The sequence below is a fragment of the Pseudophryne corroboree genome, chromosome 4 (assembly GCF_028390025.1).
Source record: "Pseudophryne corroboree isolate aPseCor3 chromosome 4, aPseCor3.hap2, whole genome shotgun sequence".
NCBI classification, from domain to species: Eukaryota; Metazoa; Chordata; class Amphibia; order Anura; family Myobatrachidae; genus Pseudophryne; species Pseudophryne corroboree.
This window is the reverse complement of record NC_086447.1, coordinates 17155784-17175509: the sequence shown is the minus strand read 5'-3', so window position 1 is coordinate 17175509 and position 19726 is coordinate 17155784. Positions and strand designations below refer to the sequence as shown.

The 19726-nt window shown below is 36.8% G+C and overlaps 6 non-coding genes across 6 annotated transcripts; all 6 read left to right on the top strand.

Moving 5' to 3' along the window:
• Window positions 1-1737: 1737 nt before the first annotated feature.
• TRNAN-GUU (transfer RNA asparagine (anticodon GUU)) lies at window positions 1738-1811 on the top strand. Its single transcript has one exon. It is a non-coding gene; the product is annotated as a tRNA-Asn (tRNA).
• Window positions 1812-2904: 1093 nt separating this feature from the next.
• TRNAN-GUU (transfer RNA asparagine (anticodon GUU)) lies at window positions 2905-2978 on the top strand. Its single transcript has one exon. It is a non-coding gene; the product is annotated as a tRNA-Asn (tRNA).
• Window positions 2979-4064: 1086 nt separating this feature from the next.
• TRNAN-GUU (transfer RNA asparagine (anticodon GUU)) lies at window positions 4065-4138 on the top strand. The gene has a single exon. It is a non-coding gene; the product is annotated as a tRNA-Asn (tRNA).
• Window positions 4139-7565: 3427 nt separating this feature from the next.
• On the top strand, window positions 7566-7639 carry TRNAN-GUU (transfer RNA asparagine (anticodon GUU)). The gene has a single exon. It is a non-coding gene; the product is annotated as a tRNA-Asn (tRNA).
• An 8073-nt stretch (window positions 7640-15712) lies between these two features.
• TRNAN-GUU (transfer RNA asparagine (anticodon GUU)) lies at window positions 15713-15786 on the top strand. The gene has a single exon. It is a non-coding gene; the product is annotated as a tRNA-Asn (tRNA).
• Window positions 15787-16878: 1092 nt separating this feature from the next.
• On the top strand, window positions 16879-16952 carry TRNAN-GUU (transfer RNA asparagine (anticodon GUU)). The gene has a single exon. It is a non-coding gene; the product is annotated as a tRNA-Asn (tRNA).
• The last annotated feature ends 2774 nt before the right edge of the window (window positions 16953-19726 follow it).

The window sequence follows — 19726 nt, the reverse complement described above, 5'->3', positions numbered from 1 at the left end:
GGTGAAGATGTTTCTCACAAAATCGTTGCCCCAATGCATCATTGAAATTCAAGATGGAAAGATGATTTTGAAATATCAATTGTACATTTTGCATTGCTCTTCTGGTGACAATGTAGCTTGTTTTTGTCAATTACCATTTCAGTAATAGGGTAAAGAAAATTAAGTGGATTTCTGAAAGAAAACAATGCTGTCAATATACTATTAAAACAAATTAAAATGTTAAAAGTTATTGTACTTTAAGTAAAAATAAAAGAGTCAAAATATCAATTCCAGTTTTGGAAGAATTTAATTAACAAAAAAAATAAGTGCACATAGCAGAGGATGGTTTCGATCCACCGACCTCTCGGTTATGGGCCCAGCACGCTTCCACTGCGCCACTCTGCTGCTCATGTAAGTGTCAGAGATCCTGAAGTACTCACTCATCATGTGAAAGTACCAATGTGTTTTTTCGTTGGTCAATGGAAGAAAAATCTTGCAAAACTCTCCAGATTATTGCCTTTTTAACCTTTTTCTAGGAAACTTTCTAGATGAATGCTTTTTAGCCTTTGTCAGTACATGCTTTTGCAATCTGTCTCTGTGGCGCAATCGGTTAGCGCATTCGGCTGTTAAGCGAAAGGTTGGTGGTTCAATCCCACCCAGGGACGTAATTGACCTTGTGATCAAATTTTGGTGATCTTTAAGTAGACAAGTCAAAATTTCAAACCACCTCTTATAGTGTAGGGTACCTGGCCTTCTCTGATGCAATCAGAGTCAGATTTGATTAAGTCATTTTATAAAAAACAGGAAGCACAATTTAGCATGGGGTTGCAGAGAAAAAAAATGATGCAGGCAGAGAAATCCAATTGAGTGATTAATCAGCTCTCCATTTTATGGCTTTATTTTTATGCTAACACATTTGCTCTCTGAAAAGTGTCCACAAAGCCAAGTCTCTGATTAACACCTTTGTAGGAATGGTTTTTCACCTATTACTGATTAAAACTTGCTTCATTGGAAAGGCAGCAAGATGCATCCTCATTACAATGTCCACTGAAATAATACAGGTTGACACCAGGAAACATAAACCTCACTGCATCCTTGCTGCTTTCTCAAGTGGGAATCTGTTTAATGTGAAAACCAGGTGATATCTAATCAGCACACAGGTAAGAAGTTAAGATACTCTTTCTTTAAGGGTGAAGATGTTTCTCACAAAATCGTTGCCCCAATGCATCATTGAAATTCAAGATGGAAAGATGATTTTGAAATATCAATTGTACATTTTGCATTGCTCTTCTGGTGACAATGTAGCTTGTTTTTGTCAATTACCATTTCAGTAATAGGGTAAAGAAAATTAAGTGGATTTCTGAAAGAAAACAATGCTGTCAATATACTATTAAAACAAATTAAAATGTTAAAAGTTATTGTACTTTAAGTAAAAATAAAAGAGTCAAAATATCAATTCCAGTTTTGGAAGAATTTAATTAACAAAAAAACAAGTGGACATAGCAGAGGATGGTTTCGATACACCGACCTCTGGGTTATGGGCCCAGCACGCTTCCGCTGCGCCACTCTGCTGCTCATGTAAGTGTCAGAGATCCTGAAGTACTCACTCATCATGTGAAAGTACCAATGTGTTTCTTCGTTGGTCAATGGAAGAAAAATCTTGCAAAACTCTCCAGATTATTGCCTTTTTAACCTTTTTCTAGGAAACTTTCTAGATGAATGCTTTTTAGCCTTTGTCAGCACATGCTTTTGCAATCTGTCTCTGTGGCGCAATCGGTTAGCGCATTCGGCAGTTAACCGAAAGGTTGGTGGTTCAATCCCACCCAGGGACGTAATTGACCTTGTGATCAAATTTTGGTGATCTTTAAGTAGACAAGTCAAAATTTCAAACCACCTCTTATAGTGTAGGGTACCTGGCCTTCTCTGATGCAATCAGAGTCAGATTTGATTAAGTCATTTTATAAAAAACAGGAAGCACAATTTAGCATGGGGTTGCAGAGAAAAAAAATTATGCAGGCAGAGAAATCCAATTGAGTGATTAATCAGCTCTCCATTTTATGGCTTTATTTTTATGCTAACACATTTGCTCTCTGAAAAGTGTCCATAAAGCCAAGTCTCTGATTAACACCTTTGTAGGAATGGTTTTTCACCTATTACTGATTAAAACTTGCATCATTGGAAAGGCAGCAAGATGCATCCTCATTACAATGTCCACTGAAATAATACAGGTTGACACCAGGAAACATAAACCTCACTGCATCCTTGCTGCTTTCTCAAGTGGGAATCTGTTTAATGTGAAAACCAGGTGATATCTAATCAGCACACAGGTAAGAAGTTAAGAAAATCTTTCTTTAAGGGTGAAGATGTTTCTCACAAAATCGTTGCCCCAATGCATCATTGAAATTCAAGATGGAAAGATGATTTTGAAATATCAATTGTACATTTTGCATTGCTCTTCTGGTGACAATGTAGCTTGTTTTTGTCAATTACCATTTCAGTAATAGGGTAAAGAAAATTAAGTGGATTTCTGAAAGAAAACAATGCTGTCAATATACTATTAAAACAAATTAAAATGTTAAAAGTTATTGTACTTTAAGTAAAAATAAAAGAGTCAAAATATCAATTCCAGTTTTGGAAGAATTTAATTAACCAAAAAATAAGTGCACATAGCAGAGGATGGTTTCGATCCACTGACCTCTGGGTTATGGGCCCAGCACGCTTCCGCTGTGCCATTCTGCTGCTCACATAAGTGTCAGAGATCCTGAAGTACTCACTCATCATGTGAAAGTACCAATGTGTTTCTTCGTTGGTCAATGGAAGAAAAATCTTGCAAAACTCTCCAGATTATTGCCTTTTTAACCTTTTTCTAGGAAACTTTCTAGATGAATGCTTTTTAGCCTTTGTTAGTACATGCTTTTGCAAGTTGTCTCTGTGGTGCAATCGGTTAGCGCATTCGGCTGTTAACCGAAAGGCTGGTGGTTCAATACCACCCAGGGACGTAATTGACCTTGTGATCAAATTTTGCTGATCTTTAAGTAGACAAGTCAAAATTTCAAACCACCTCTTATAGTGTAGGGTACCTGGCCTTCTCTGATGCAGTCAGATTTGATTAAGTCATTTTATAAAAAACAGGAAGCACAATTTAGCATAGGGTTGCAGAGAAAAAAAATATGCAGGAAGAGAAATCCAATTGAGTGATTAATCAGCTCTCCATTTTATGGCTTTATTTTTATGCTAACACATTTGCTCTCTGAAAAGTGTCCACAAAGGCAAGTCTGTGATTAACACCTTTGTAGGAATGGTTTTTCACCTATTACTGATTAAAACTTGCTTCATTGGAAAGGCAGCAAGATGCATCCTCATTACAATGTCCACTGAAATAATACAGTTTGACACCAGGAAACATAAACCTCACTGCATCCTTGCTGCTTTCTCAAGTGGGAATCTGTTTAATGTGAAAACCAGGTGATATCTAATCAGCACACAGGTAAGAAGTTAAGAAAATCTTTCTTTAAGGGTGAAGATGTTTCTCACAAAATCGTTGCCCCAATGCATCATTGAAATTCAAGCTGGAAAGATGATTTTGAAATATCAATTGTACATTTTGCATTGCTCTTCTGGTGACAATGTAGCTTGTTTTTGTCAATTACCATTTCAGTAATAGGGTAAAGAAAATTAAGTGGATTTCTGAAAGAAAACAATGCTGTCAATATACTATTAAAACAAATTAAAATGTTAAAAGTTATTGTACTTTAAGTAAAAATAAAAGAGTCAAAATATCAATTCCAGTTTTGGAAGAATTTAATTAACAGAAAAATAAGTGCACATAGCAGAGGATGGTTTCGATCCACCGACCTCTCGGTTATGGGCCCAGCACGCTTCCACTGCACCACTCTGCTGCTCATGTAAGTGTCAGAGATCCTGAAGTACTCACTCATCATGTGAAAGTACCAATGTGTTTCTTCGTTGGTCAATGGAAGAAAAATCTTGCAAAACTCTCCAGATTATTGCCTTTTTAACCTTTTTCTAGGAAACTTTCTAGATGAATGCTTTTTAGCCTTTGTCAGCACATGCTTTTGCAATCAGTCTCTGTGGCGCAATCGGTTAGCGCATTCGGCTGTTAACCGAAAGGTTGGTGGTTCAATCCCACCCAGGGACGTAATTGACCTTGTGATCAAATTTTGGTGATCTTTAAGTAGACAAGTCAAAATTTCAAACCACCTCTTATAGTGTAGGGTACCTGGCCTTCTCTGATGCAATCAGAGTCAGATTTGATTAAGTCATTTTATAAAAAACAGGAAGCACAATTTAGCATGGGGTTGCAGAGAAAAAAAATGATGCAGGCAGAGAAATCCAATTGAGTGATTAATCAGCTCTCCATTTTATGGCTTTATTTTTATGCTAACACATTTGCTCTCTGAAAAGTGTCCACAAAGCCAAGTCTCTGATTAACACCTTTGTAGGAATGGTTTTTCACCTATTACTGATTAAAACTTGCTTCATTGGAAAGGCAGCAAAATGCATCCTCATTACAATGTCCACTGAAATAATACAGGTTGACACCAGGAAACATAAACCTCACTGCATCCTTGCTGCTTTCTCAAGTGGGAATCTGTTTAATGTGAAAACCAGGTGATATCTAATCAGCACACAGGTAAGAAGTTAAGAAAATCTTTCTTTAAGGGTGAAGATGTTTCTCACAAAATCGTTGCCCCAATGCATCATTGAAATTCAAGCTGGAAAGATGATTTTGAAATATCAATTGTACATTTTGCATTGCTCTTCTGGTGACAATGTAGCTTGTTTTTGTCAATTACCATTTCAGTAATAGGGTAAAGAAAATTAAGTGGATTTCTGAAAGAAAACAATGCGGTCAATATACTATTAAAACAAATTAAAATGTTAAAAGTTATTGTACTTTAAGTAAAAATAAAAGAGTCAAAATATCAATTCCAGTTTTGGAAGAATTTTATTAACAAAAAAAATAAATGCACATAGCAGAGGATGGTTTCGATCCACCGACCTCTGGGTTATGGGCCCAGCACGCTTCCGCTGCGCCACTCTGCTTCTCATGTAAGTGTCAGAGATCCTGAAGTACTCACTCATCATGTGAAAGTACCAATGTGTTTCTTCGTTGGTCAATGGAAGAAAAATCTTGCAAAACTCTCCAGATTATTGCCTTTGTAACCTTTTTCTAGGAAACTTTCTAGATGAATGCTTTTTAGCCTTTGTCAGCACAAACTTTTGCAAGCTGTCTCTGTGGCGCTATCGGTTAGCGCATTCGGCTGTTAACCGAAAGGTTGGTGGTTCAATCCCACCCAGGGACGTAATTGACCTTGTGATCAAACTTTGGTGATCTTTAAGTAGACTAGTCAAAATTTCAAACCACCTCTTATAGTGTAGGGTTCCTGGCCTTCTCTGATGCAGTCAGATTTGATTAAGTCAGATTAAGTCATTTTATAAAAAACAGGAAGCACAATTTAGCATGGGTTGCAGAGAAAAAAAATTATGCAGGCAGAGAAATCCAATTGAGTGATTAATGAGCTCTCCATTTTATGGCTTTATTTTTATGCTAACACATTTGCTCTCTGAAAAGTGTCCACAAAGCCAAATCTCTGATTAACACCTTTGTAGGAATGGTTTTTCACCTATTACTGATTAAAACTTGCTTCATTGGAAAGGCAGCAAGATGCATCCTCATTACAATGTCCACTGAAATAATACAGGTTGACACCAGGAAACATAAACCTCACTGCATCCTTGCTGCTTTCTCAAGTGGGAATCTGTTTAATGTGAAAACCAGGTGATATCTAATCAGCACACAGGTAAGAAGTTAAGAAAATCTTTCTTTAAGGGTGAAGATGTTTCTCACAAAATCGTTGCCCCAATGCATCATTGAAATTCAAGCTGGAAAGATGATTTTGAAATATCAATTGTACATTTTGCATTGCTCTTCTGGTGACAATGTAGCTTGTTTTTGTCAATTACCATTTCAGTAATAGGGTAAAGAAAATTAAGTGGATTTCTGAAAGAAAACAATGCGGTCAATATACTATTAAAACAAATTAAAATGTTAAAAGTTATTGTACTTTAAGTAAAAATAAAAGAGTCAAAATATCAATTCCAGTTTTGGAAGAATTTTATTAACAAAAAAAATAAATGCACATAGCAGAGGATGGTTTCGATCCACCGACCTCTGGGTTATGGGCCCAGCACGCTTCCGCTGCGCCACTCTGCTTCTCATGTAAGTGTCAGAGATCCTGAAGTACTCACTCATCATGTGAAAGTACCAATGTGTTTCTTCGTTGGTCAATGGAAGAAAAATCTTGCAAAACTCTCCAGATTATTGCCTTTGTAACCTTTTTCTAGGAAACTTTCTAGATGAATGCTTTTTAGCCTTTGTCAGCACATACTTTTGCAAGCTGTCTCTGTGGCGCTATCGGTTAGCGCATTCGGCTGTTAACCGAAAGGTTGGTGGTTCAATCCCACCCAGGGACGTAATTGACCTTGTGATCAAACTTTGGTGATCTTTAAGTAGACTAGTCAAAATTTCAAACCACCTCTTATAGTGTAGGGTTCCTGGCCTTCTCTGATGCAGTCAGATTTGATTAAGTCATTTTATAAAAAACAGGAAGCACAATTTAGCATGGGGTTGCAGAGAAAAAAAATTATGCAGGCAGAGAAATCCAATTGAGTGATTAATCAGCTCTCCATTTTATGGCTTTATTTTTATGCTAACACATTTGCTCTCTGAAAAGTGTCCACAAAGCCAAGTCTCTGATTAACACCTTTGTAGGAATGGTTTTTCACCTATTACTGATTAAAACTTGCTTCATTGGAAAGGCAGCAAGATGCATCCTCATTACAATGTCCACTGAAATAATACAGGTTGACACCAGGAAACATAAACCTCACTGCATCCTTGCTGCTTTCTCAAGTGGGAATCTGTTTAATGTGAAAACCAGGTGATATCTAATCAGCACACAGGTAAGAAGTTAAGAAAATCTTTCTTTAAGGGTGAAGATGTTTCTCACAAAATCGTTGCCCCAATGCATCATTGAAATTCAAGCTGGAAAGATGATTTTGAAATATCAATTGTACATTTTGCATTGCTCTTCTGGTGACAATGTAGCTTGTTTTTGTCAATTACCATTTCAGTAATAGGGTAAAGAAAATTAAGTGGATTTCTGAAAGAAAACAATGCGGTCAATATACTATTAAAACAAATTAAAATGTTAAAAGTTATTGTACTTTAAGTAAAAATAAAAGAGTCAAAATATCAATTCCAGTTTTGGAAGAATTTTATTAACAAAAAAAATAAATGCACATAGCAGAGGATGGTTTCGATCCACCGACCTCTGGGTTATGGGCCCAGCACGCTTCCGCTGCGCCACTCTGCTTCTCATGTAAGTGTCAGAGATCCTGAAGTACTCACTCATCATGTGAAAGTACCAATGTGTTTCTTCGTTGGTCAATGGAAGAAAAATCTTGCAAAACTCTCCAGATTATTGCCTTTTTAACCTTTTTCTAGGAAACTTTCTAGATGAATGCTTTTTAGCCTTTGTTAGTACATGCTTTTGCAAGTTGTCTCTGTGGTGCAATCGGTTAGCGCATTCGGCTGTTAACCGAAAGGCTGGTGGTTCAATACCACCCAGGGACGTAATTGACCTTGTGATCAAATTTTGCTGATCTTTAAGTAGACAAGTCAAAATTTCAAACCACCTCTTATAGTGTAGGGTACCTGGCCTTCTCTGATGCAATCAGAGTCAGATTTGATTAAGTCATTTTATAAAAAACAGGAAGCACAATTTAGCATGGGGTTGCAGAGAAAAAAAATATGCAGGCAGAGAAATCCAATTGAGTGATTAATCAGCTCTCCATTTTATGGCTTTATTTTTATGCTAACACATTTGCTCTCTGAAAAGTGTCCACAAAGCCAAGTCTCTGATTAACACCTTTGTTGGAATGGTTTTTCACCTATTACTGATTAAAACTTGCTTCATTGGAAAGGCAGCAAGATGCATCCTCATTACAATGTCCACTGAAATAATACAGTTTGACACCAGGAAACATAAACCTCACTGCATCCTTGCTGCTTTCTCAAGTGGGAATCTGTTTAATGTGAAAACCAGGTGATATCTAATCAGCACACAGGTAAGAAGTTAAGAAAATCTTTCTTTAAGGGTGAAGATGTTTCTCACAAAATCGTTGCCCCAATGCATCATTGAAATTCAAGCTGGAAAGATGATTTTGAAATATCAATTGTACATTTTGCATTGCTCTTCTGGTGACAATGTAGCTTGTTTTTGTCAATTACCATTTCAGTAATAGGGTAAAGAAAATTAAGTGGATTTCTGAAAGAAAACAATGCTGTCAATATACTATTAAAACAAATTAAAATGTTAAAAGTTATTGTACTTTAAGTAAAAATAAAAGAGTCAAAATATCAATTCCAGTTTTGGAAGAATTTAATTAACAAAAAAATAAGTGCACGTAGCAGAGGATGGTTTCGATCCACCGACCTCTCGGTTATGGGCCCAGCACGCTTCCACTGCGCCACTCTGCTGCTCATGTGAGTGTCAGAGATCCTGAAGTACTCACTCATCATGTGAAAGTACCAATGTGTTTCTTCGTTGGTCAATGGAAGAAAAATCTTGCAAAACTCTCCAGATTATTGCCTTTTTAACCTTTTTCTAGGAAACTTTCTAGATGAATGCTTTTTAGCCTTTGTCAGCACATGCTTTTGGAATCTGTCTCTGTGGCGCAATCGGTTAGCGCATTCGGCAGTTAACAGAAAGGTTGGTGGTTCAATCCCACCCAGGGACGTAATTGACCTTGTGATCAAATTTTGGTGATCTTTAAGTAGACAAGTCAAAATTTCAACGACCTCTTATAGTGTAGGGTACCTGGCCTTCTCTGATGCAGTCAGATTTGATTAAGTCATTTTATAAAAAACAGGAAGCACAATTTAGCATAGGGTTGCAGAGAAAAAAAAATATGCAGGAAGAGAAATCCAATTGAGTGATTAATCAGCTCTCCATTTTATGGCTTTATTTTTATGCTAACACATTTGCTCTCTGAAAAGTGTCCACAAAGGCAAGTCTCTGATTAACACCTTTGTAGGAATGGTTTTTCACCTATTACTGATTAAAACTTGCTTCATTGGAAAGGCAGCAAGATGCATCCTCATTACAATGTCCACTGAAATAATACAGTTTGACACCAGGAAACATAAACCTCACTGCATCCTTGCTGCTTTCTCAAGTGGGAATCTGTTTAATGTGAAAACCAGGTGATATCTAATCAGCACACAGGTAAGAAGTTAAGAAAATCTTTCTTTAAGGGTGAAGATGTTTCTCACAAAATCGTTGCCCCAATGCATCATTGAAATTCAAGCTGGAAAGATGATTTTGAAATATCAATTGTACATTTTGCATTGCTCTTCTGGTGACAATGTAGCTTGTTTTTGTCAATTACCATTTCAGTAATAGGGTAAAGAAAATTAAGTGGATTTCTGAAAGAAAACAATGCGGTCAATATACTATTAAAACAAATTAAAATGTTAAAAGTTATTGTACTTTAAGTAAAAATAAAAGAGTCAAAATATCAATTCCAGTTTTGGAAGAATTTTATTAACAAAAAAAATAAATGCACATAGCAGAGGATGGTTTCGATCCACCGACCTCTGGGTTATGGGCCCAGCACGCTTCCGCTGCGCCACTCTGCTTCTCATGTAAGTGTCAGAGATCCTGAAGTACTCACTCATCATGTGAAAGTACCAATGTGTTTCTTCGTTGGTCAATGGAAGAAAAATCTTGCAAAACTCTCCAGATTATTGCCTTTGTAACCTTTTTCTAGGAAACTTTCTAGATGAATGCTTTTTAGCCTTTGTCAGCACATACTTTTGCAAGCTGTCTCTGTGGCGCTATCGGTTAGCGCATTCGGCTGTTAACCAAAAGGTTGGTGGTTCAATCCCACCCAGGGACGTAATTGACCTTGTGATCAAACTTTGGTGATCTTTAAGTAGACTAGTCAAAATTTCAAACCACCTCTTATAGTGTAGGGTTCCTGGCCTTCTCTGATGCAGTCAGATTTGATTAAGTCATTTTATAAAAAACAGGAAGCACAATTTAGCATGGGGTTGCAGAGAAAAAAAATTATGCAGGCAGAGAAATCCAATTGAGTGATTAATCAGCTCTCCATTTTATGGCTTTATTTTTATGCTAACACATTTGCTCTCTGAAAAGTGTCCACAAAGCCAAGTCTCTGATTAACACCTTTGTAGGAATGGTTTTTCACCTATTACTGATTAAAACTTGCTTCATTGGAAAGGCAGCAAGATGCATCCTCATTACAATGTCCACTGAAATAATACAGGTTGACACCAGGAAACATAAACCTCACTGCATCCTTGCTGCTTTCTCAAGTGGGAATCTGTTTAATGTGAAAACCAGGTGATATCTAATCAGCACACAGGTAAGAAGTTAAGAAAATCTTTCTTTAAGGGTGAAGATGTTTCTCACAAAATCGTTGCCCCAATGCATCATTGAAATTCAAGATGGAAAGATGATTTTGAAATATCAATTGTACATTTTGCATTGCTCTTCTGGTGACAATGTAGCTTGTTTTTGTCAATTACCATTTCAGTAATAGGGTAAAGAAAATTAAGTGGATTTCTGAAAGAAAACAATGCTGTCAATATACTATTAAAACAAATTAAAATGTTAAAAGTTATTGTACTTTAAGTAAAAATAAAAGAGTCAAAATATCAATTCCAGTTTTGGAAGAATTTAATTAAAAAAAAAAAATAAGTGCACATAGCAGAGGATGGTTTCGATCCACCGACCTCTGGGTTATGGGCCCAGCACGCTTCCGCTGCGCCACTCTGCTGCTCACATAAGTGTCAGAGATCCTGAAGTACTCACTCATCATGTGAAAGTACCAATGTGTTTCTTCGTTGGACAATGGAAGAAAAATCTTGCAAAACTCTCCAGATTATTGCCTTTTTAACCTTTTTCTAGGAAACTTTCTAGATGAATGCTTTTTAGCCTTTGTCAGCACATGCTTTTGGAATCTGTCTCTGTGGCGCAATCGGTTAGCGCATTCGGCAGTTAACAGAAAGGTTGGTGGTTCAATCCCACCCAGGGACGTAATTGACCTTGTGATCAAATTTTGGTGATCTTTAAGTAGACAAGTCAAAATTTCAACCACCTCTTATAGTGTAGGGTACCTGGCCTTCTCTGATGCAGTCAGATTTGATTAAGTCATTTTATAAAAAACAGGAAGCACAATTTAGCATAGGGTTGCAGAGAAAAAAAAATATGTAGGAAGAGAAATCCAATTGAGTGATTAATCAGCTCTCCATTTTATGGCTTTATTTTTATGCTAACACATTTGCTCTCTGAAAAGTGTCCACAAAGGCAAGTCTCTGATTAACACCTTTGTAGGAATGGTTTTTCACCTATTACTGATTAAAACTTGCTTCATTGGAAAGGCAGCAAGATGCATCCTCATTACAATGTCCACTGAAATAATACAGTTTGACACCAGGAAACATAAACCTCACTGCATCCTTGCTGCTTTCTCAAGTGGGAATCTGTTTAATGTGAAAACCAGGTGATATCTAATCAGCACACAGGTAAGAAGTTAAGAAAATCTTTCTTTAAGGGTGAAGATGTTTCTCACAAAATCGTTGCCCCAATGCATCATTGAAATTCAAGCTGGAAAGATGATTTTGAAATATCAATTGTACATTTTGCATTGCTCTTCTGGTGACAATGTAGCTTGTTTTTGTCAATTACCATTTCAGTAATAGGGTAAAGAAAATTAAGTGGATTTCTGAAAGAAAACAATGCGGTCAATATACTATTAAAACAAATTAAAATGTTAAAAGTTATTGTACTTTAAGTAAAAATAAAAGAGTCAAAATATCAATTCCAGTTTTGGAAGAATTTTATTAACAAAAAAAATAAATGCACATAGCAGAGGATGGTTTCGATCCACCGACCTCTGGGTTATGGGCCCAGCACGCTTCCGCTGCGCCACTCTGCTTCTCATGTAAGTGTCAGAGATCCTGAAGTACTCACTCATCATGTGAAAGTACCAATGTGTTTCTTCGTTGGTCAATGGAAGAAAAATCTTGCAAAACTCTCCAGATTATTGCCTTTGTAACCTTTTTCTAGGAAACTTTCTAGATGAATGCTTTTTAGCCTTTGTCAGCACATACTTTTGCAAGCTGTCTCTGTGGCGCTATCGGTTAGCGCATTCGGCTGTTAACCGAAAGGTTGGTGGTTCAATCCCACCCAGGGACGTAATTGACCTTGTGATCAAACTTTGGTGATCTTTAAGTAGACTAGTCAAAATTTCAAACCACCTCTTATAGTGTAGGGTTCCTGGCCTTCTCTGATGCAGTCAGATTTGATTAAGTCATTTTATAAAAAACAGGAAGCACAATTTAGCATGGGGTTGCAGAGAAAAAAAATTATGCAGGCAGAGAAATCCAATTGAGTGATTAATCAGCTCTCCATTTTATGGCTTTATTTTTATGCTAACACATTTGCTCTCTGAAAAGTGTCCACAAAGCCAAGTCTCTGATTAACACCTTTGTAGGAATGGTTTTTCACCTATTACTGATTAAAACTTGCTTCATTGGAAAGGCAGCAAGATGCATCCTCATTACAATGTCCACTGAAATAATACAGGTTGACACCAGGAAACATAAACCTCACTGCATCCTTGCTGCTTTCTCAAGTGGGAATCTGTTTAATGTGAAAACCAGGTGATATCTAATCAGCACACAGGTAAGAAGTTAAGAAAATCTTTATTTAAGGGTGAAGATGTTTCTCACAAAATCGTTGCCCCAATGCATCATTGAAATTCAAGATGGAAAGATGATTTTGAAATATCAATTGTACATTTTGCATTGCTCTTCTGGTGACAATGTAGCTTGTTTTTGTCAATTACCATTTCAGTAATAGGGTAAAGAAAATTAAGTGGATTTCTGAAAGAAAACAATGCTGTCAATATACTATTAAAACAAATTAAAATGTTAAAAGTTATTGTACTTTAAGTAAAAATAAAAGAGTCAAAATATCAATTCCAGTTTTGGAAGAATTTAATAAAAAAAAAAAAAATAAGTGCACATAGCAGAGGATGGTTTCGATCCACCGACATCTGGGTTATGGGCCCAGCACGCTTCCGCTGCGCCACTCTGCTGCTCACATAAGTGTCAGAGATCCTGAAGTACTCACTCATCATGTGAAAGTACCAATGTGTTTCTTCGTTGGTCAATGGAAGAAAAATCTTGCAAAACTCTCCAGATTATTGCCTTTTTAACCTTTTTCTAGGAAACTTTCTAGATGAATGCTTTTTAGCCTTTGTCAGCACATGCTTTTGCAAGCTGTCTCTGTGGTGCAATCGGTTAGCGCATTCGGCTGTTAACCGAAAGGTTGCTGGTTCAATCCCACCCAGGGACGTAATTGACCTTGTGATCAAATTTTGGTGATCTTTAAGTAGACAAGTCAAAATTTCAAACCACCTGTTATAGTGTAGGGTACCTGGCCTTCTCTGATGCAATCAGAGTCAGATTTGATTAAGTCATTTTATAAAAAACAGGAAGCACAATTTAGCATGGGGTTGCAGAGAAAAAAATTATGCAGGCAGAGAAATCAAATTGAGTGATTAATCAGCTCTCCATTTTATGGCTTTATTTTTATGCTAACACATTTGCTCTCTGAAAAGTGTCCACAAAGCCAAGTCTCTGATTAACACCTTTGTAGGAATGGTTTTTCACCTATTACTGATTAAAACTTGCTTCATTGGAAAGGCAGCAAGATGCATCCTCATTACAATGTCCACTGAAATAATACAGGTTGACACCAGGAAACATAAACCTCACTGCATCCTTGCTGCTTTCTCAAGTGGGAATCTGTTTAATGTGAAAACCAGGTGATATCTAATCAGCACACAGGTAAGAAGTTAAGAAAATCTTTCTTTAAGGGTGAAGATGTTTCTCACAAAATCGTTGCCCCAATGCATCATTGAAATTCAAGATGGAAAGATGATTTTGAAATATCAATTGTACATTTTGCATTGCTCTTCTGGTGACAATGTAGCTTGTTTTTGTCAATTACCATTTCAGTAATAGGGTAAAGAAAATTAAGTGGATTTCTGAAAGAAAACAATGCTGTCAATATACTATTAAAACAAATTAAAATGTTAAAAGTTATTGTACTTTAAGTAAAAATAAAAGAGTCAAAATATCAATTCCAGTTTTGGAAGAATTTAATTAACAAAAAAATAAGTGCACATAGCAGAGGATGGTTTCGATCCACCGACCACTGGGTTATGGGCCCAGCACGCTTCCGCTGCGCCACTCTGCTGCTCACGTAAGTGTCAGAGATCCTGAAGTACTCACTCATCATGTGAAAGTACCAATGTGTTTCTTCGTTGGTCAATGGAAGAAAAATCTTGCAAAACTCTCCAGATTATTGCCTTTTTAACCTTTTTCTAGGAAACTTTCTAGATGAATGCTTTTTAGCCTTTGTCAGCACATGCTTTTGCAAGCTGTCTCTGTGGTGCAATCGGTTCGCGCATTCGGCTGTTAACCGAAAGGTTGGTGATTCAATCCCACCCAGGGACGTAATTGACCTTGTGATCAAATTTTGCTGATCTTTAAGTAGACAAGTCAAAATTTCAAACCACCTCTTATAGTGTAGGGTACCTGGCCTTCTCTGATGCAATCAGAGTCAGATTTGATTAAGTCATTTTATAAAAAACAGGAAGCACAATTTAGCATGGGGTTGCAGAGAAAAAAAATATGCAGGCAGAGAAATCCAATTGAGTGATTAATCAGCTCTCCATTTTATGGCTTTATTTTTATGCTAACACATTTGCTCTCTGAAAAGTGTCCACAAAGCCAAGTCTCTGATTAACACCTTTGTTGGAATGGTTTTTCACCTATTACTGATTAAAACTTGCTTCATTGGAAAGGCAGCAAGATGCATCCTCATTACAATGTCCACTGAAATAATACAGGTTGACACCAGGAAACATAAACCTCACTGCATCCTTGCTGCTTTCTCAAGTGGGAATCTGTTTAATGTGAAAACCAGGTGATATCTAATCAGCACACAGGTAAGAAGTTAAGAAAATCTTTCTTTAAGGGTGAAGATGTTTCTCACAAAATCGTTGCCCCAATGCATCATTGAAATTCAAGCTGGAAAGATGATTTTGAAATATCAATTGTACATTTTGCATTGCTCTTCTGGTGACAATGTAGCTTGTTTTTGTCAATTACCATTTCAGTAATAGGGTAAAGAAAATTAAGTGGATTTCTGAAAGAAAACAATGCTGTCAATATACTATTAAAACAAATTAAAATGTTAAAAGTTATTGTACTTTAAGTAAAAATAAAAGAGTCAAAATATCAATTCCAGTTTTGGAAGAATTTAATTAACAAAAAAATAAGTGCTCATAGCAGAGGATGGTTTCGATCCAACGACCTCTGGATTATGGGCCCAGCACGCTTCCGCTGCGCTACTCTGCTGCCCACGTAAGTTTCAGAGATCCTGAAGTACTCACTCATCATGTGAAAGTACCAATGTGTTTCTTCGTTGGTCAATGGAAGAAAAATCTTGCAAAACTCTCCAGATTATTGCCTTTTTAACCTTTTTCTAGGAAACTTTCTAGATGAATGCTTTTTAGCCTTTGTTAGTACATGCTTTTGCAAGTTGTCTCTGTGGTGCAATCGGTTAGCGCATTCGGCTGTTAACCGAAAGGCTGGTGGTTCAATACCACCCAGGGACGTAATTGACCTTGTGATCAAATTTTGCTGATCTTTAAGTAGACAAGTCAAAATTTCAAACCACCTCTTATAGTGTAGGGTACCTGGCCTTCTCTGATGCAATCAGAGTCAGATTTGATTAAGTCATTTTATAAAAAACAGGAAGCACAATTTAGCATGGGGTTGCAGAGAAAAAAAATATGCAGGCAGAGAAATCCAATTGAGTGATTAATCAGCTCTCCATTTTATGGCTTTATTTTTATGCTAACACATTTGCTCTCTGAAAAGTGTCCACAAAGCCAAGTCTCTGATTAACACCTTTGTTGGAATGGTTTTTCACCTATTACTGATTAAAACTTGCTTCATTGGAAAGGCAGCAAGATGCATCCTCATTACAATGTCCACTGAAATAATACAGGTTGACACCAGGAAACATAAACCTCACTGCATCCTTGCTGCTTTCTCAAGTGGGAATCTGTTTAATGTGAAAACCAGGTGATATCTAATCAGCACACAGGTAAGAAGTTAAGAAAATCTTTCTTTAAGGGTGAAGATGTTTCTCACAAAATCGTTGCCCCAATGCATCATTGAAATTCAAGCTGGAAAGATGATTTTGAAATATCAATTGTACATTTTGCATTGCTCTTCTGGTGACAATGTAGCTTGTTTTTGTCAATTACCATTTCAGTAATAGGGTAAAGAAAATTAAGTGGATTTCTGAAAGAAAACAATGCTGTCAATATACTATTAAAACAAATTAAAATGTTAAAAGTTATTGTACTTTAAGTAAAAATAAAAGAGTCAAAATATCAATTCCAGTTTTGGAAGAATTTAATTAACAAAAATATAAGTGCACATAGCAGAGGATGGTTTCGATCCACCGACCTCTGGCTTATGGGCCCAGCACGCTTCCGCTGCGCCACTCTGCTGCCCACGTAAGTTTCAGACATCCTGAAGTACTCACTCATCATGTGAAAGTACCAATGTGTTTCTTCGTTGGTCAATGGACGAAAAATCTTGCAAAACTCTCCAGATTATTGCCTTTTTAACCTTTTTCTAGGAAACTTTCTAGATGAATGCTTTTTAGCCTTTGTCAGCACATGCTTTTGCAAGCTGTCTCTGTGGCGCAATCGGTTAGCGCATTCGGCTGTTAACCGAAAGGTTGGTGATTCAATCCCACCCAGGGACATAATTGACCTTGTGATCAAATTTTGGTGATCTTTAAGTAGACAAGTCAAAATTTCAAACCACCTGTTATAGTGTAGGGTACCTGGCCTTCTCTGATGCAATCAGAGTCAGATTTGATTAAGTCATTTTATAAAAAACAGGAAGCACAATTTAGCATGGGGTTGCAGAGAAAAAAAATTATGCAGGCAGAGAAATCCAATTGAGTGATTAATCAGCTCTCCATTTTATGGCTTTATTTTTATGCTAACACATTTGCTCTCTGAAAAGTGTCCACAAAGCCAAGTCTCTGATTAACACCTTTGTTGGAATGGTTTTTCACCTATTACTGATTAAAACTTGCTTCATTGGAAAGGCAGCAAGATGCATCCTCATTACAATGTCCACTGAAATAATACAGGTTGACACCAGGAAACATAAACCTCACTGCATCCTTGCTGCTTTCTCAAGTGGGAATCTGTTTAATGTGAAAACCAGGTGATATCTAATCAGCACACAGGTAAGAAGTTAAGAAAATCTTTCTTTAAGGGTGAAGATGTTTCTCACAAAATCGTTGCCCCAATGCATCATTGAAATTCAAGCTGGAAAGATGATTTTGAAATATCAATTGTACATTTTGCATTGCTCTTCTGGTGACAATGTAGCTTGTTTTTGTCAATTACCATTTCAGTAATAGGGTAAAGAAAATTAAGTGGATTTCTGAAAGAAAACAATGCTGTCAATATACTATTAAAACAAATTAAAATGTTAAAAGTTATTGTACTTTAAGTAAAAATAAAAGAGTCAAAATATCAATTCCAGTTTTGGAAGAATTTAATTAACAAAAAAATAAGTGCTCATAGCAGAGGATGGTTTCGATCCAACGACCTCTGGATTATGGGCCCAGCATGCTTCCGCTGCGCTACTCTGCTGCCCACGTAAGTGTCAGAGATCCTGAAGTACTCACTCATCATGTGAAAGTACCAATGTGTTTCTTCGTTGGTCAATGGAAGAAAAATCTTGCAAAACTGTCCAGATTATTGCCTTTTTAACCTTTTTCTAGGAAACTTTCTAGATGAATGCTTTTTAGCCTTTGTTAGTACATGCTTTTGCAAGTTGTCTCTGTGGTGCAATCGGTTAGCGCATTCGGCTGTTAACCGAAAGGCTGGTGTTTCAATACCACCCAGGGACGTAATTGACCTTGTGATCAAATTTTGCTGATCTTTAAGTAGACAAGTCAAAATTTCAAACCACCTCTTATAGTGTAGGGTACCTGGCCTTCTCTGATGCAATCAGAGTCAGATTTGATTAAGTCATTTTATAAAAAACAGGAAGCACAATTTAGCATGGGGTTGCAGAGAAAAAAAATATGCAGGCAGAGAAATCCAATTGAGTGATTAATCAGCTCTCCATTTTATGGCTTTATTTTTATGCTAACACATTTGCTCTCTGAAAAGTGTCCACAAAGGCAAGTCTCTGATTAACACCTTTGTAGGAATGGTTTTTCACCTATTACTGATTAAAACTTGCTTCATTGGAAAGGCAGCAAGATGCATCCTCATTACAATGTCCACTGAAATAATACAGTTTGACACCAGGAAACATAAACCTCACTGCATCCTTGCTGCTTTCTCAAGTGTGAATCTGTTTAATGTGAAAACCAGGTGATATCTAATCAGCACACAGGTAAGAAGTTAAGAAAATCTTTCTTTAAGGGTGAAGATGTTTCTCACAAAATCGTTGCCCCAATGCATCATTGAAATTCAAGCTGGAAAGATGATTTTGAAATATCAATTGTACATTTTGCATTGCAATTCTGGTGACAATGTAGCTTGTTTTTGTCAATTACCATTTCAGTAATAGGGTAAAGAAAATTAAGTGGATTTCTGAAAGAAAACAATACTGTCAATATACTATTAAAAAAAAAAAATGTTAAAAGTTATTGTACTTTAAGTAAAAATAAAAGAGTCAAAATATCAATTCCAGTTTTGGAAGAATTTAATTAACAAAAAAATAAGTGCACACAGCAGAGGATGGTTTCGATCCACCGGCCTCTGGGTTATGGGCCCAGCACGCTTCCGCTGCGCCACTCTGCTGCTCATGTAAGTGTAAGAGATCCTGAAGTACTCACTCATCATGTGAAAGTACCAATGTGTTTCTTCGTTGGTCAATGGAAGAAAAATCTTGCAAAACTCTCCAGATTATTGCCTTTTTAACCTTTTTCTAGGAAACTTTCTAGATGAATGCTTTTTAGCCTTTGTTAGTACATGCTTTTGCAAGTTGTCTCTGTGGTGCAATCGGTTAGCGCATTCGGCTGTTAACCGAAAGGCTGGTGGTTCAATACCACCAAGGGACGTAATTGACCTTGTGATCAAATTTTGCTGATCTTTAAGTAGACAAGTCAAAATTTCAAACCACCTCTTATAGTGTAGGGTACCTGGCCTTCTCTGATGCAATCAGAGTCAGATTTGATTAAGTCATTTTATAAAAAACAGGAAGCACAATTTAGCATGGGGTTGCAGAGAAAAAAAATATGCAGGCAGAGAAATCCAATTGAGTGATTAATCAGCTCTCCATTTTATGGCTTTATTTTTATGCTAACACATTTGCTCTCTGAAAAGTGTCCACAAAGGCAAGTCTCTGATTAACACCTTTGTAGGAATGGTTTTTCACCTATTACTGATTAAAACTTGCTTCATTGGAAAGGCAGCAAGATGCATCCTCATTACAATGTCCACTGAAATAATACAGTTTGACACCAGGAAACATAAACCTCACTGCATCCTTGCTGCTTTCACA